Genomic DNA, 13,620 nt, shown 5'->3' on the forward strand with positions numbered 1-13,620 from the left:
TTAACCCCTTGTCCCCCATGCAGACTGGGATAGCCAGAATGCGGAGCACCGGCCGCGTGGGGCTCCGCACCCTGACTATACCAGCCCGCATGGTCCATGGATTGGGGGGTCTCGGAAGGGGAGGGGCAGCCAAGCTTTCCCCTCCCCCTCCGAGCCCTTGTCCAATCCAAGGACAAGGGGCTCTTCTCCACCTCCGATGGGCGGTGGAGGTGGAGGCCGCGATTTCCTGGGGGGGAGGTTCATGGTGGCATCTGGGAGTCCCCTTTAAAAAGGGGTCCCCCAGATGCCCACCCCCCCTCCCAGGAGAAATGAGTATAGAGGTACTTGTACCCCTTACCCATTTCCTTTAAGAGTTAAAAGTAAATAAACACACAGACACTTTGAAAAAGTATTTTAATTGAACAAAAAACATAACCACGAAAAAAGTCCTTTAATATTCTTAATTAACCATTAATACTTACCTGTCCCTTTAAAAGCCAGTTCCCACGCAATATCCTCGGAAATATACTAATCAGTTACAATGTAACAAAGCTATTACAATGTAACAACTTTGTTACTTTGTAACACCACCGCACCCGACGTCACTCGCAGCCACCGCCGCGTCTGCGCTGACCCGACAGAGCTCTGAGCTATATAGCTCAGAGCTCCCTAAGCATCTTTGTATTTGGGCTCCAAGGAGCCCCATTGGTCCTTAGCAGACCAATGGGGTTCCTTTAAATCAGAAGGAACCCCATTGGTCTGCTAAGGACCAATGGGGCTCCTTGGAGCCCAAATACAAAGATGCTAAGAGAGCTCTGAGCTATGTAGCTCAGAGCTCTGTCGGGTCAGTGCGGGACGCTAAGTCCCCGCCGCCTCCCGCTGTCAGCCCCGCCCACATCTGTCACCCACATGCCACCCACATGTGGGTGACATGTGGGTGACATGTGGAAGAGGCGGGGAGGACAGCGGGAGGCGGCGGGGACTTAGCGTCCCGCACGGACCCGACAGAGCTCTGGGCTATAGAGCTCTGTCGGGTCAGTGCGGGACGCTAAGTCCCCGCCGCCTCCCGCTGTCAGCCCCGCCCACATCTGTCACCCACATGCCACCCACATGTGGGTGACATGTGGGTGACATGTGGAAGAGGCGGGGAGGACAGCGGGAGGCGGCGGGGACTTAGCGTCCCGCACGGACCCGACAGAGCTCTGGGCTATATAGCTCAGAGCTCTCTTAGCATCTTTGTATTTGGGCTCCAAGGAGCCCCATTGGTCCTTAGCAGACCAATGGGGTTCCTTCTGATTTAAAGGAACCCCATTGGTCTGCTAAGGACCAATGGGGCTCCTTGGAGCCCAAATACAAAGATGCTTAGGGAGCTCTGAGCTATATAGCTCAGAGCTCTGTCGGGTCAGCGCAGACGCGGCGGTGGCGGCGAGTGACGTCGGGTGCGGTGGTGTTACAAAGTAACAAAGTTGTTACATTGTAATAGCTTTGTTACATTGTAACTGATTAGTATATTTCCGAGGATATTGCGTGGGAACTGGCTTTTAAAGGGACAGGTAAGTATTAATGGTTAATTAAGAATATTAAAGGACTTTTTTCGTGGTTATGTTTTTTGTTCAATTAAAATACTTTTTCAAAGTGTCTGTGTGTTTATTTACTTTTAACTCTTAAAGGAAATGGGTAAGGGGTACAAGTACCTCTATACTCATTTCTCCTGGGAGGGGGGGTGGGCATCTGGGGGACCCCTTTTTAAAGGGGACTCCCAGATGCCACCATGAACCTCCCCCGCAGGAAATCGCGGCCTCCACCTCCACCGCCCATCGGAGGTGGAGAAGAGCCCCTTGTCCTTGGATTGGACAAGGGCTCGGAGGGGGAGGGGAAAGCTTGGCTGCCCCTCCCCTTCCGAGACCCCCCAATCCATGGACCATGCGGGCTGGTATAGTCAGGGTGCGGAGCCCCACGCGGCCGGTGCTCCGCATTCTGGCTATCCCAGTCTGCATGGGGGACAAGGGGTTAAAGAGGTCTGGGAGGGGGGACCCCACGTCGTTTTTTTTTAAATATTTCCCACACTCAGAACGAAGTAAGTAAAACTCTTCCCACTTGGGGGAATCTATGAAAATAAAACACTATTGTTACCTGTGCAAAAAAAACTGACATTTTCCGCATTTAAAAGACATTTTTGCCCTTGAAACTTAAAAATCGATTTTCTCAAAAACTATAAGGTCTTTTTGAAAAAAAAAATTTTCCTCTTATTCCCACTGATCCCCTTAATATACCCTGTAAATTTGGTGTTTCTAAATTTTAAGCAGGCTTTGCTATTAACCGTAAAAGTCGGCGGGTTTTTAAATGTATCTATTTTTCCTTTGAAACTTTAACATCGATTTTCTCAAAAACTATAAGGTCTTTTTGAAAAAAATTTTTTCCCTCTTATTCCTTCTGATCTCCTTAATATATTCTCCAAATTTGAGGCTCTTAGCACTTAAGGGGGCTTTGCTATTAACCCTTAAAGTCGGCGGCTACCTAACATTGATCCATGCGTCAACTTTTCCGCTTGGCAGCATGACCTTACGCATTAATTGCTAGTAGGAATTTACGCATAAGTCTATAACGTAACAACTTGAATTACGGTATTCTTACGCGTAATTGCGTAAGGGCAATGCGTAATTACAGACATGTACCGAAATTGAATGTCTATGCCGTAAGCGTAATTTCGTAATGCGTAATAGCGTAAAATTACGCGTAATGATCCGTAAGCGTAGCTTTTTCCATTACGATCAGCACTGCTAGAGATAGTTTGTGAAGAGGAATGGTCCAAAATACCTTCAGTCAGAATCCAGACTCTCATTGGAACCTACAGGAAGCGTTTAGAGGCTGTAATTTCTGCAAAAGGAGGATCTACTAAATATTGATTTTATTTATTTTTATGCACCTGCCTAATTTTGTTTAAACAATTATTGCACAAGTTCTATAAATCCAATAAACTTCATTTCACTTCTCAAATATCACTGTGTGTGTCTCCTATATGATATATTACACTGACATTTTTAATTGTAACAACCATCAATTTTTTCAGGAAAATCATGACGATTAACAAGGTTGCCCAAACTTTCGCATCCCACCGTAGTGCATCATCAATGCCACCCAGAAGTGAACAATAAATGCGTTCATAGAGGACTGAAAGACAGCAGCAGTAGTAGGAGGAGTCATTGTGAATGCCGCGGGCATGATGCGGCACTGGCGGGGATGCTGCATGGGGATGAGGAGGAGATGGCTGGAGACAGAAGGCAGGACAGAACAATATGCAGCACCCCAGGCCTCCATTCCTTGGACTATGTGGTCAGCAGCAGAGCAATTGGTGCCCGGGGGAGGGGGGGGTGCACTACAGTGGAAGGAGGTGTAGGGGGGAGGAAGAATAATCATAGCTGTTTAATCAAAGTTTGAACATCATAATTGCCATTGAAATTTCACATATCTGTGCAGATCCAGATCATAATGAGTGTGGGTGCGGACTACCAGTAGCCAGAACTCACCTTGATTATGATTGGCACCGTTATCTGAAATTCCATTCGCACTTATGATGTTCAAACATTGATGAATGCAATGCACAATTAACCTGACTGCAAGCAGGGCCGACCTCCTACCACTTATGTCTGTGAGTGCAATTAGCCCCGGGCTGTGTGTTTTAGGATTCCCTACATATGGATGGTGTCATTTATAATGCGAGGGCAGTGTAGCTTAGGAGGGTAGACAGCTCGTTCCATAAGACGCCCCAGCACCATAGACACACCCAGGTTTAGTACATTTTCCCCCTGGTTTTTGTCCTCTAAACCTAGGTGCATCTTATAGTTTGGAGCGTCGTATAGTCCAAAAAATACAGTAAATCTTTTGTGCTAAAGTGCACCTCAAGTGCTGTGCGCTGGGAATGTGCATTACACAGCAACAATGTAAATAATGCATGCAACTACATTTTTTGTGCTCATGCCCAAGCAGTGGATGGAAAAACAACAAACAACAGCAGAAAGACCGTGGAGAAAGGGCTCACCGAACACAGCAGGAGAAGAGGGCAAGGCAGGTCGTCACCTAAAGCCACGCTGAGCGGCGAATCATGAAGACAGTGTTCCAGGCACACGACCTGCCCTCTTCTCCTGCTGTGTTCGGTGAGCCCTTTCTCCACGGTCTTTCTGCTGTTGTTTGTTGTTTTTCCATCCACTGCTTGGTCCACTCTGGACCCCTGTTTACACTGTATTGATTGTTTGGGTCTAGCTATGCATTCCTTTCCATTCTTCACACTTTTTCTCACTACCTCATTCACTTTCAAGCACCTTATGGATTCCTTATGCACTTTATTTGGATATTTTTGCTGCTAGCACATTACACTTTGCTCATCCTATACTGTACTGTATGCATTATTGAGAGGGAAGAGGAAGGGTTGGGCTTCATTTAATGATATTTATATCTGCACTATAACAATATTAGTGTGTTTCCAAGACATTTTTTTGTTTTAAATGTTTTTACATCTTTGTGTAATTCAACACTATAATAAAGCTCATTTGATTATTTGCCTATACCTTGTGTGGTGCGGTGTTAATTGGGGATCTTGCTTTTGTTGGCTGTTACCTAATCGTTTTAGGATCCCTTTCTACGCACACGTCTATTTTTGGGATTTGATGAGCAAGATATTATTTTTGTGCACTGGTGCCAACCCACTTTTCAGTTGTAGCAATTGCAGGTCCGTCAGTCTCCTAGGAAGTTTTAGCGCTCTGCACTTTCTGCTTCTCTGTTTGGGGTCCAGTACATGATGTGAGAAAACAGGAAGTGCAGATCAGCAACACTACAGAGGAAACAGACAGGACCTGCAGCTCCAGAAACTTGGAGGTGGTGAATGTGCTGCTGTCTATCACCCACTGCTTCCGTAATGGTGTGTGGGTTGGGAGGGTCATTGGTCATTAATACTGGGGGGTGAGGTAACTGGGGTATATCTAATCTGGCTACTAAACTGGGGGGAGGAAAAGGGAGCACATCTGGCTATTAAAGGGGTGGAAGGGTGCCCGTTAGGGTCACCTCTGACTACTATGCTGGGGAAGGGAGGGGGGATGTCAGGCAGGCCCCCAGGTTACTTTTGCCCTGGGGCCCGATTGTAGCTGGAGCTGGCCCTGCAGGCCTGTACGGCTGCATTGTAGATCAGAGAGGAAACAAGAAACCACTGGCCTAGCGAGCCAGTTGCTCATCAATCTATTAAAATAACAACAATCCTTATCTATCTGACGTGTTCTTTTATATAAAACATGATCAAATAAGCCTTTCGGGACAAGTAGTTCAAAGTTTAACGCAGGAAAAAACACAATTTTGGCACCGGGTTTGAGTACATTCACACACATGCCTGGCAGCTTTGCCCCGTGTGTTAGACCAACGATTGAGAAACCAAACAGATGAATATTAAGATGATACAAATCTGTAACGTGACAAAGTTCTGGAACACCGCAAGCAATACCCGGTGTAGAGAGACACATTCTGGACTGGAATCTGCTTATGAAAAATTGAAATGTAGTTCTCAAGGTTCCCAAGCAAGGCAACAATTGAGTGTAATAATGTTAATAAGGTTTTTTTATGGCTTTGAAATGATGGGGATACATGAAAGCTGAAGGACTGCATTTATAACAAATTATAAAGTGTTGCTGCTGCCAATAGCTGGAACAGCTGAGCTTCATTAAATGCTGAAGAACTATACAGAACCTGCGTTGGAAATGGCCCGGTGTAAATCATATCAAAATAGGGCACTTTAGAAATTTAACTGTTTACTATTTACTTTGGCTTTTCCAGGTTACAATATTATCATATATGCCTTATTTCATTACTGTTAAATTATTTATACTTATCTGGAGCTTCCTCCAGCCCCATGTGGTCTGTGGCTCCCTCGCCATCCACCCCGGACGCTCCATTGTCCCTTGGTGACTGCATTACATTTTCCCAGCGTGCTCTTCTGTGTATACGTGGAGTGGCCAAGTGTTCACCCCCGTCACGCTCCTGAAGCCTGGAGCATCTGGCGCCTGCACAGTACTACTCCGCAGGCACAGAAAACTCTGTGGAGCACTATGGAAAAGCGCGCACGGCCAGTCTGTGCAAGTGCAGAAGATCACGACGGGTGAAATTTACAGAGGCAACCACGGACCACATGGGATTGGAGGAAGCCCCAGGTAAGTATAAATAATGTAACATTTATCATCTCAGGTACACTTTAACATCCAAGAATCTTAAAGGAACACTGAAGGGGGGTCGGGGGAAAATGAGTTGAACTTACCTGGGGCTTCTAATGGTCCCCCGCAGACATCCTGTGCCCGTGCAGCCACTCACCGATGCTCCGGCCCCACCTCCGGTTTACTTCTGGAATTTCAGACTTTAAAGTCTGAAAACCACTGCGCCTGCACATACTGCGCAGGCACAGACCATACTGGGCCTGCGTAGTGCTCTCCTGGTGACATCAGCGGGATCGAGGACACGCCAACGCAGGCGCAGTGGTTTTCAGACTTTAAAGTCTGAAATTCCAGAAGTGAACCGGAGGTGGGGCCGGAGCATCGGTGAGTGGCTGCGCGGGCACAGGATGTCTGCGGGGGACCGTTAGAAGCCCCGGGTAAGTTCAACTCATTTTCCCCCGACCCCCGTACAGTATTCCTTTAAAGGACAACTATCAAAGTTAACTAAAATTCTAAATGCCACATATGTTTACAGTAATTACTAGCAAATAGCAATACAAAGGCGTTTAATTTTTTTTTGTGAAGAAAATATGACATTTACAGAGAACAGTTTTTACTGTGGCTACTTCTATGGAGGACTGTGTCCAGCACGTCCAGCATACATAGACAGTCCTCACTGGCTATAATCCTATGCTGAAATGTCTTAAGAACGACAGAAAGCAAAGATATAGCATCAGAATTGTGTGTATATAGCTTATCAGCTACAGCTTGGTGTGCCTGGGTCACTGCTTTACTCAGTTCTAAAGTAGACAGAGATTACAGCCAGGAAGAGGCAGAGCTCATTCTGAATGGTAGGTGTAAGCATGCAAAAACAGAAATAAAGTATGGGTCCTCTCTTCAGATCCTTTCTTTATAGTTGAAAAATCTCTCAGCTGTTCTCATATGATCAGCAGACAGGGTAGAAACAAACAGTAAAGCATTCCTCTGTGAATAGTGACAGGTAAGTGACACCTATCTATATGGTACAGTCCTGCAATCCATCATTGACTTCTGTAGCAGAAAGCTGATACACACAAGGTATTTTCTTCACACAGGCTGTGATAAGAGACTTCTGAAAAACTTTCTATTATCACTGGCTAAAAGCTCTAAAGGTATGTGGGGTTTACATAATAACAGTTTCTTCGATAGTTCCTCTTTCAGTGGTTAAAGAAAATTCGAAGTGAAAGTAAACTGATCAGATAACAAATAGTATTAATAGTCCTACTCTTAAATAGGACTTTCAAAGAATCTATTTTGTGTTTAAAAGCTAAAAATGTACTTTTAATGTTTTCATTGTCTCAGCTGAATGACACAGTTTAATGACATAGGGGTTGATTCACGAACAAAAAGAGCACGAGTAACCTCCTGTTACTCGTGCTATTTAATCAGAGTGCCTTAAATGTCTGCTACGCGCAATAGTGGCTGTCAAGTGACAGACAGCCTACTGGGCCAATCAAAGTGCGGGGATTACATCCTTTAAAGTTACTGGGCCCAAAGGGGCTCAGGACTGAACGAGTGGAGCGCACGTTATTGGCAAATAGCCTGCGTAATTTACTAGCGCTTGCTGTGCTGCACTACCCGCAGCATAGTGTGCGCTCCTGTGACTAATGGTAACTACGTGGCAACTAGCGCACGTAGCATGCAGGCACTTACATTTAGGCACGCTGATTAAATAGCAAGAGTAGCAAGAGGTTACTCACGCTATTTTTGTTAGTGAATCAACCCCATAATTCTTTTTCACAGCTCTCATCTTGAACTACTGACCTTTCTCCGCTACTCAGAAGTGTTTCTTTGCCGTGCAAGAGTTTCCGGCTTGTAGCTACAGTAGTTGCCACCACTCAATTGAAAGTGTAATTTATATACCTGAATTCCTAATCCTTATAGTGAGAATTTGAAACAACAAACCAGAACACAGCTCAGTTCTATGTAGGACTAGGACTGTACATAGGCATGATTATATTGTCATGCCACATGTCAAATGAGCGAGGAAGGTCATTTCGGCATGCACTCTTCCCCATGCTGCGGTGTAATTTGGGTGCCGGAGCCCGGAATATTTCTCCCTCCGAGTTACTACAACTTGGAGTGGGAATAGCAATTCTCCCTCTCCCTACTCTATCTTTAAATAATGAGTCCAAATACTCAAAATAATTTTGACAGCACTTTTTCACCTACTTTTTGGTACTATTTCCAGTGCTAAAACATTATTTTAAATCAAAGAAGAAAAATTATCTCCTAGGAGAAAACTCAGGAGAAAAAGTGAATTGCATATGGCTCCCTGTCTTTAACTTTACAATTCTGTCCATATTTTGAGGATTGAAACCTTAACTTTAGAAATCTCTCCTTTAACTTTATGACAGAATTCTTAACTTTAGAGTTGCCTGAGGTACATTATTTAGTGAATAGTACATGCTTTATCACCATGGTGACAGCAGTAACAACGGCTTAGAAACTTTATTAACGACAGGAAATGAGAATAGTGAACTTAGGCTATTGTCTTGGCTCAGATTTGAGTTTTGGACCCTTGTGTTGTAAGCCAAGAGTGCTATCTACTGCGTCACCATGCTGCTACTATGCCACCAGGAATATACTTTGAATAAATGCTTTAGAGGATCCCTCATATTCGGGTGGATTGTGTACTCAAAGAAAAATCAGGCAAACACAACATTTGTAAAAATTCATACCCTTTACTTCACATTTTTTCTTAATTAACCTTCATTTCACATCACGTTATTAAAGGGACACTGAGCAGAGGTACTGGCATTTAAGCATACCCACGTATAATTAATAATGCTGATACACTCATCCTGCCATCTCCGCCTCCCGGTTTGCCCGTTCTAAATTACATTACAGCCGTGAGTAGCGCTGTGACCTCGGAAAAGGAAGCCTGCGTGTCCTCTCTGCGCATGTGCAGGCTTCCTGGCTTCTTCCTCCTCTGTTCCCCTCCCCTCTGCCACACGTCATATTGTTGTGCATGTATGACGCAAAAAAATACTAGTCACTCGGTCAGGCTGATAACCATCATATGAGGAGCTCACAAGGCTGGGCAAATACACCGAGCAACATTTAAAGTGACCCAGGCTCAAAACTTACAGATAGCCAGTGGCTAACACAACATCCTAAAATAAACCATCCCAAAATAAACGAGATTGTTGGTGACACATATCCAACAGGCATGTGGGTTACGCCCCTCTGCCGGTGTCAAGGCTACTCTCCTAGAGGTCCCTACACTAACTGTAAGCAGCACACCAGCTAAGCAAATCACTAAAGGAAATCAGCAATGGAACCTTCCACACTATTCTTATTTTTCCTGTACTTAATAAGGAGATGCTTGTTTGGTGCTTTGCAATGCACCGACACTGCTCCCATTTAAAAATGCAATCTCCCCATTTAAAGGGATTTGCAATTCCCATCTGGGGTCATGCAAACAGTATGCCGTCATTCATGCAGGGAGGTGCGAGCACAGCTCTGTACTTGCATGATCTTCCAGACTACATTTCCCAGCATGCATTGTGGCCCCAATGGGAATTACCCACAGAAGCTGACGGTCAGGAGAAGATGATCAGCACCCCATAGGTCAGTAATGCTTCCTGCCCCCCCCCCCCCCTTGAACCCTGCACCACCAGCTGCCACACACCACTGCAAACATCAACAACACTTCCTATATCTATGAATTGTTGTATATTGAATAAAGCTACATGGAATTTTCTTCCCCAATCCCCACTACCTCCCCCCCCCCCCCCCCCTTGAGCATTTTGGGAGTCCAGGTATATTTTGTACTGCTTTTCAGAACTCTCAGTAAACAAACAAAGACCACCTGGTAGAACTAAAGATGTCATCACCTGTGATACATTTCAGAATGTAAATGAGGGAGAGGAAAGATTTCACAATGGGCAAACACTTACTGAATAATCTATAAATGAATACTGGGGTGAAAAAAAAACCTATTGTATTAATTTTATTTTCTTTATAATGCTATTTTCATTACAGTTCCTCTTAAAACTTGAATTGCTCCAGAGCTGCATAGAACCTGCCTGTAGATCGGCTTTGAAGCCCTTGGTCTTTGGGTGGTTGTAAGGAAAATGAACAGGAAGTAGATATTATCACTTACCTTCCTAACAAACATGAACAGCTTTTACCAGTGTTCCTCTTTAGGATTCTAGAAAATCCCACATTTCTTCATTCAAATGTAATCATCATCATGTGGGAAAAACTGAAGATGTGTGGCTTTCAATGGTGTAACAAAATACATCGTTATAGAACAAAAAGTTGAAAAGGTTAATGACTACAATGTGATTGGAGATGGATGCCAAGTTCAAGTCGATGTCTTACAGACATTTGGTTGGAAAATACAATCCAAGCCCTCAGTGTTGTCCCAACTTAGGCCAACATGAAGACATTTCCACTATGGGCAGAGCCAGGACAACATCCTCCTGTGCCCAAGGCAGTGCTTTTTATTACCTCCAAATAATTTTGAGCTTGGGAAGTTCTTGTCCAGTGCAGATTTAATTGTACAAATAACACTGAAGTTTCAGATGAAAGAAAAAGCAATAACTGTCTCTAGTAGTTAGATATAGTGGGAAGAAGCATGGGCAGCAGTCAGTAACTTTAGAGTGTGCTCAGTAGATGTGTTTCAGAGCTGTGGGTATGACCAAATAACCCAAATGTTTGTTTTGGGCCTCACAAAAACAGAGGCCGTATTTTACCAGTTGCACACTGATTGCTCCCTTGACCACCCTCACTCTGGTGCTGACCTGCAAGGAATCACAGAAGGAGAATGCATTGTTCTCATTTTAATTTTATCTCTGCCCCCCTTAAAGGGGCACTATGCCCAAAAAGTGTAAAATTTTAAAGTACATGTAAACATATACAAATAAGAAGTACATTTTTTCCCAGGGTAAAATGAGACATAAATAACCTTTCTACTATGTTGCTGTCACTTACAGTAGGTTCTGGAAATCTGACAGAACTGACTGGTTTTAGACCAGCTTATCTCCCCATGGGGGGTACTCAAGATTTACTTTATTTTCAAAAGCAGTAAATGGTGGTTGCTCCATCCAACTGTCAAAAAACTGTGCAGCAAGCAAGGAGGTTAGCTAGCATATTTGTATAAATCCTTTTCAGGGAAAGTCTTTATAAAGAATAAAGGCCATGCTGAGAATACCCCATGAGGAGATGGGCTAGTCCAAAACCTGTCAGTAATGTCAGATTTCTACTACCTACTGTAAGTGACAGCAACATAGGAGAAAAGCAATTTATGGCTCATTTTATTCAGAAAACGTACTTCTTATTTGTATACAGTGGCTTGCAAAAGTATTCGGCCCCCTTGAAGTTTTCCACATTTTGTCACATTACTGCCACAAACATGAATCAATTTCATTGGAATTCCACGTGAAAGACCAATACAAAGTAGTGTACACATGAGAAGTGGAACGAAAATCATACATGATTCCAAACATCTTTTTTACAAATCAATAACTGCAAAGTGGGGTTTGCGTAATTATTCAGCCCCCCTGAGTCAATACTTTGTAGAACCACTTTTTGCTGCAATTACAGCTGCCAGTCTTTTAGGGTATGTCTCTACCAGCTTTGCACATCTAGAGACTGAAATCCTTGCCCATTCTTCTTTGCAAAACAGCTCCAGCTCAGTCAGATTAGATGGACAGCGTTTGTGAACAGCAGTTTTCAGATCTTGCCACAGATTTTCGATTGCATTTAGATCTGGACTTTGACTGGGCCATTCTAACACATGGATATGTTTTGATTTAAACCATTCCATTGTTGCCCTGGCTTTATGTTTAGGCTCGTTGTCCTGCTCGAAGGTGAACCTCCGCCCCAGTCTCAAGTCTTTTGCAGACTCCAAGAGGTTTCCTTCCAAGATTTCCCTGTATATGGCTCCATCCATCTTCCTATCAACTCTGACCAGCTTCCATGTCCCTGCTGAAGAGAAGCACCCCCAGAGCATGATACTGCCACCACCATATTTGACAGTGGGGATGGTGTGTTCAGAGTGATGTGCAGTGTTAGTTTTCCGCCACACATAGCGTTTTGCATTTTGGCCAAAAAGTTCAGTTCTGGTCTCATATGACCAGAGCACCTTCTTCCACATGTTTGTTGTGTCCCCCACATGGCTTGTGACAGACTGCAAACGGGGCTTCTTATGCTTTCTGTTAACAACGGCTTTCTTATTGCCACTCTTCCATGAAGGTCAATTTTGTGCAGTGCACAACTAATAGTTGTCCTATGGACAGATTACCCCACCTGAGCTGTAAATCTCTGCAGTTCGTCCCGAGTCACCATGGGCCTCTTGACTGCATTTCTGATCAGTGCTCTCCTTGTGCGGCCTGTGAGTTTAGGTGGACGGCCTTGTCTTGGTAGGTTTACAGTTGTGCCATACTCCTTCCATTTCTGAATGATCGTTTGAACAGTGCTCCGTGGGATGTTCAAGGCTTTGGAAATCTTTTTGTAGCCTAAGCCTGCCTTAAATTTCTCAATAACTTTATCCCTGACCTGTCTGGTGTGTTCTTTGGACTTCATGGTGTTGTTGCTCCCAATATTATCTTAGACAACCTCTGAGGTCGTCACAGAGCAGCTGTATTTGTACTGACATTACATTACCCACATGTACACTTTATTTAGTCATTAGCACTCATCAGGCAATGTCTATGGGCAACTGACTGCACTCAGACCAAAGGTGGCTGAATAATTACACACACCCCACTTTGCAGTTATTTATTTGTAAAAAATGTTTGGAATCATGTATGATTTTCGTTCCACTTCTCACGTGTACACCACTTTGTAGTGGTCTTTCATGCGGAATTCCAATAAAATTGAATCATGTTTGTGGCAGTAATATGACAAAATGTGGAAAACTTCAAGGGGGCCGAATACTTTTGCAAGCCACTGTATGTTTACATGTACCTTAAATTTTACACTTTTTCACCATAGTGCCCTTTAAGGAGGAGGAGAAGCCTGGAGCCAGTGATATAGGGATCACTATAGCAGCCTTTGTGGTTCGCTATGGGGCTCATTGCCAGAATGCAGAGCAGCATCAGTGGAAGAAGGATTATAAACACATGCCTCACCTCTTGGCTCCACCAATGATCTGTCTTCTCTACCTGTTTCTATGATTAGAGAGCCCTCTAGAGGGCTATAATGCTCCTACTGCCACTTCTCTGCATTCCAGTGAGGGAGGGGGGGTGAATATACAGCTTCCTATAGAAGGGTCCAACTGCCTACCTACACTGGAGCCATCCTGGTCACCTATACTAAAGGGTCTACCTATAAGGGGGTCCCTTATCCTATCTCCTTTGGGGCTCCCCTGGCTGCTTATACTGAAAGGACCACTTCAGTATAAGCAGCTAGGCTTTTCAACTTGCGTTTATCTAAACTTTAGCAAATACAAAACATGTTTCGG

The sequence above is a fragment of the Hyperolius riggenbachi genome, chromosome 1 (assembly GCF_040937935.1).
Source record: "Hyperolius riggenbachi isolate aHypRig1 chromosome 1, aHypRig1.pri, whole genome shotgun sequence".
NCBI lineage: Eukaryota > Metazoa > Chordata > Amphibia > Anura > Hyperoliidae > Hyperolius > Hyperolius riggenbachi.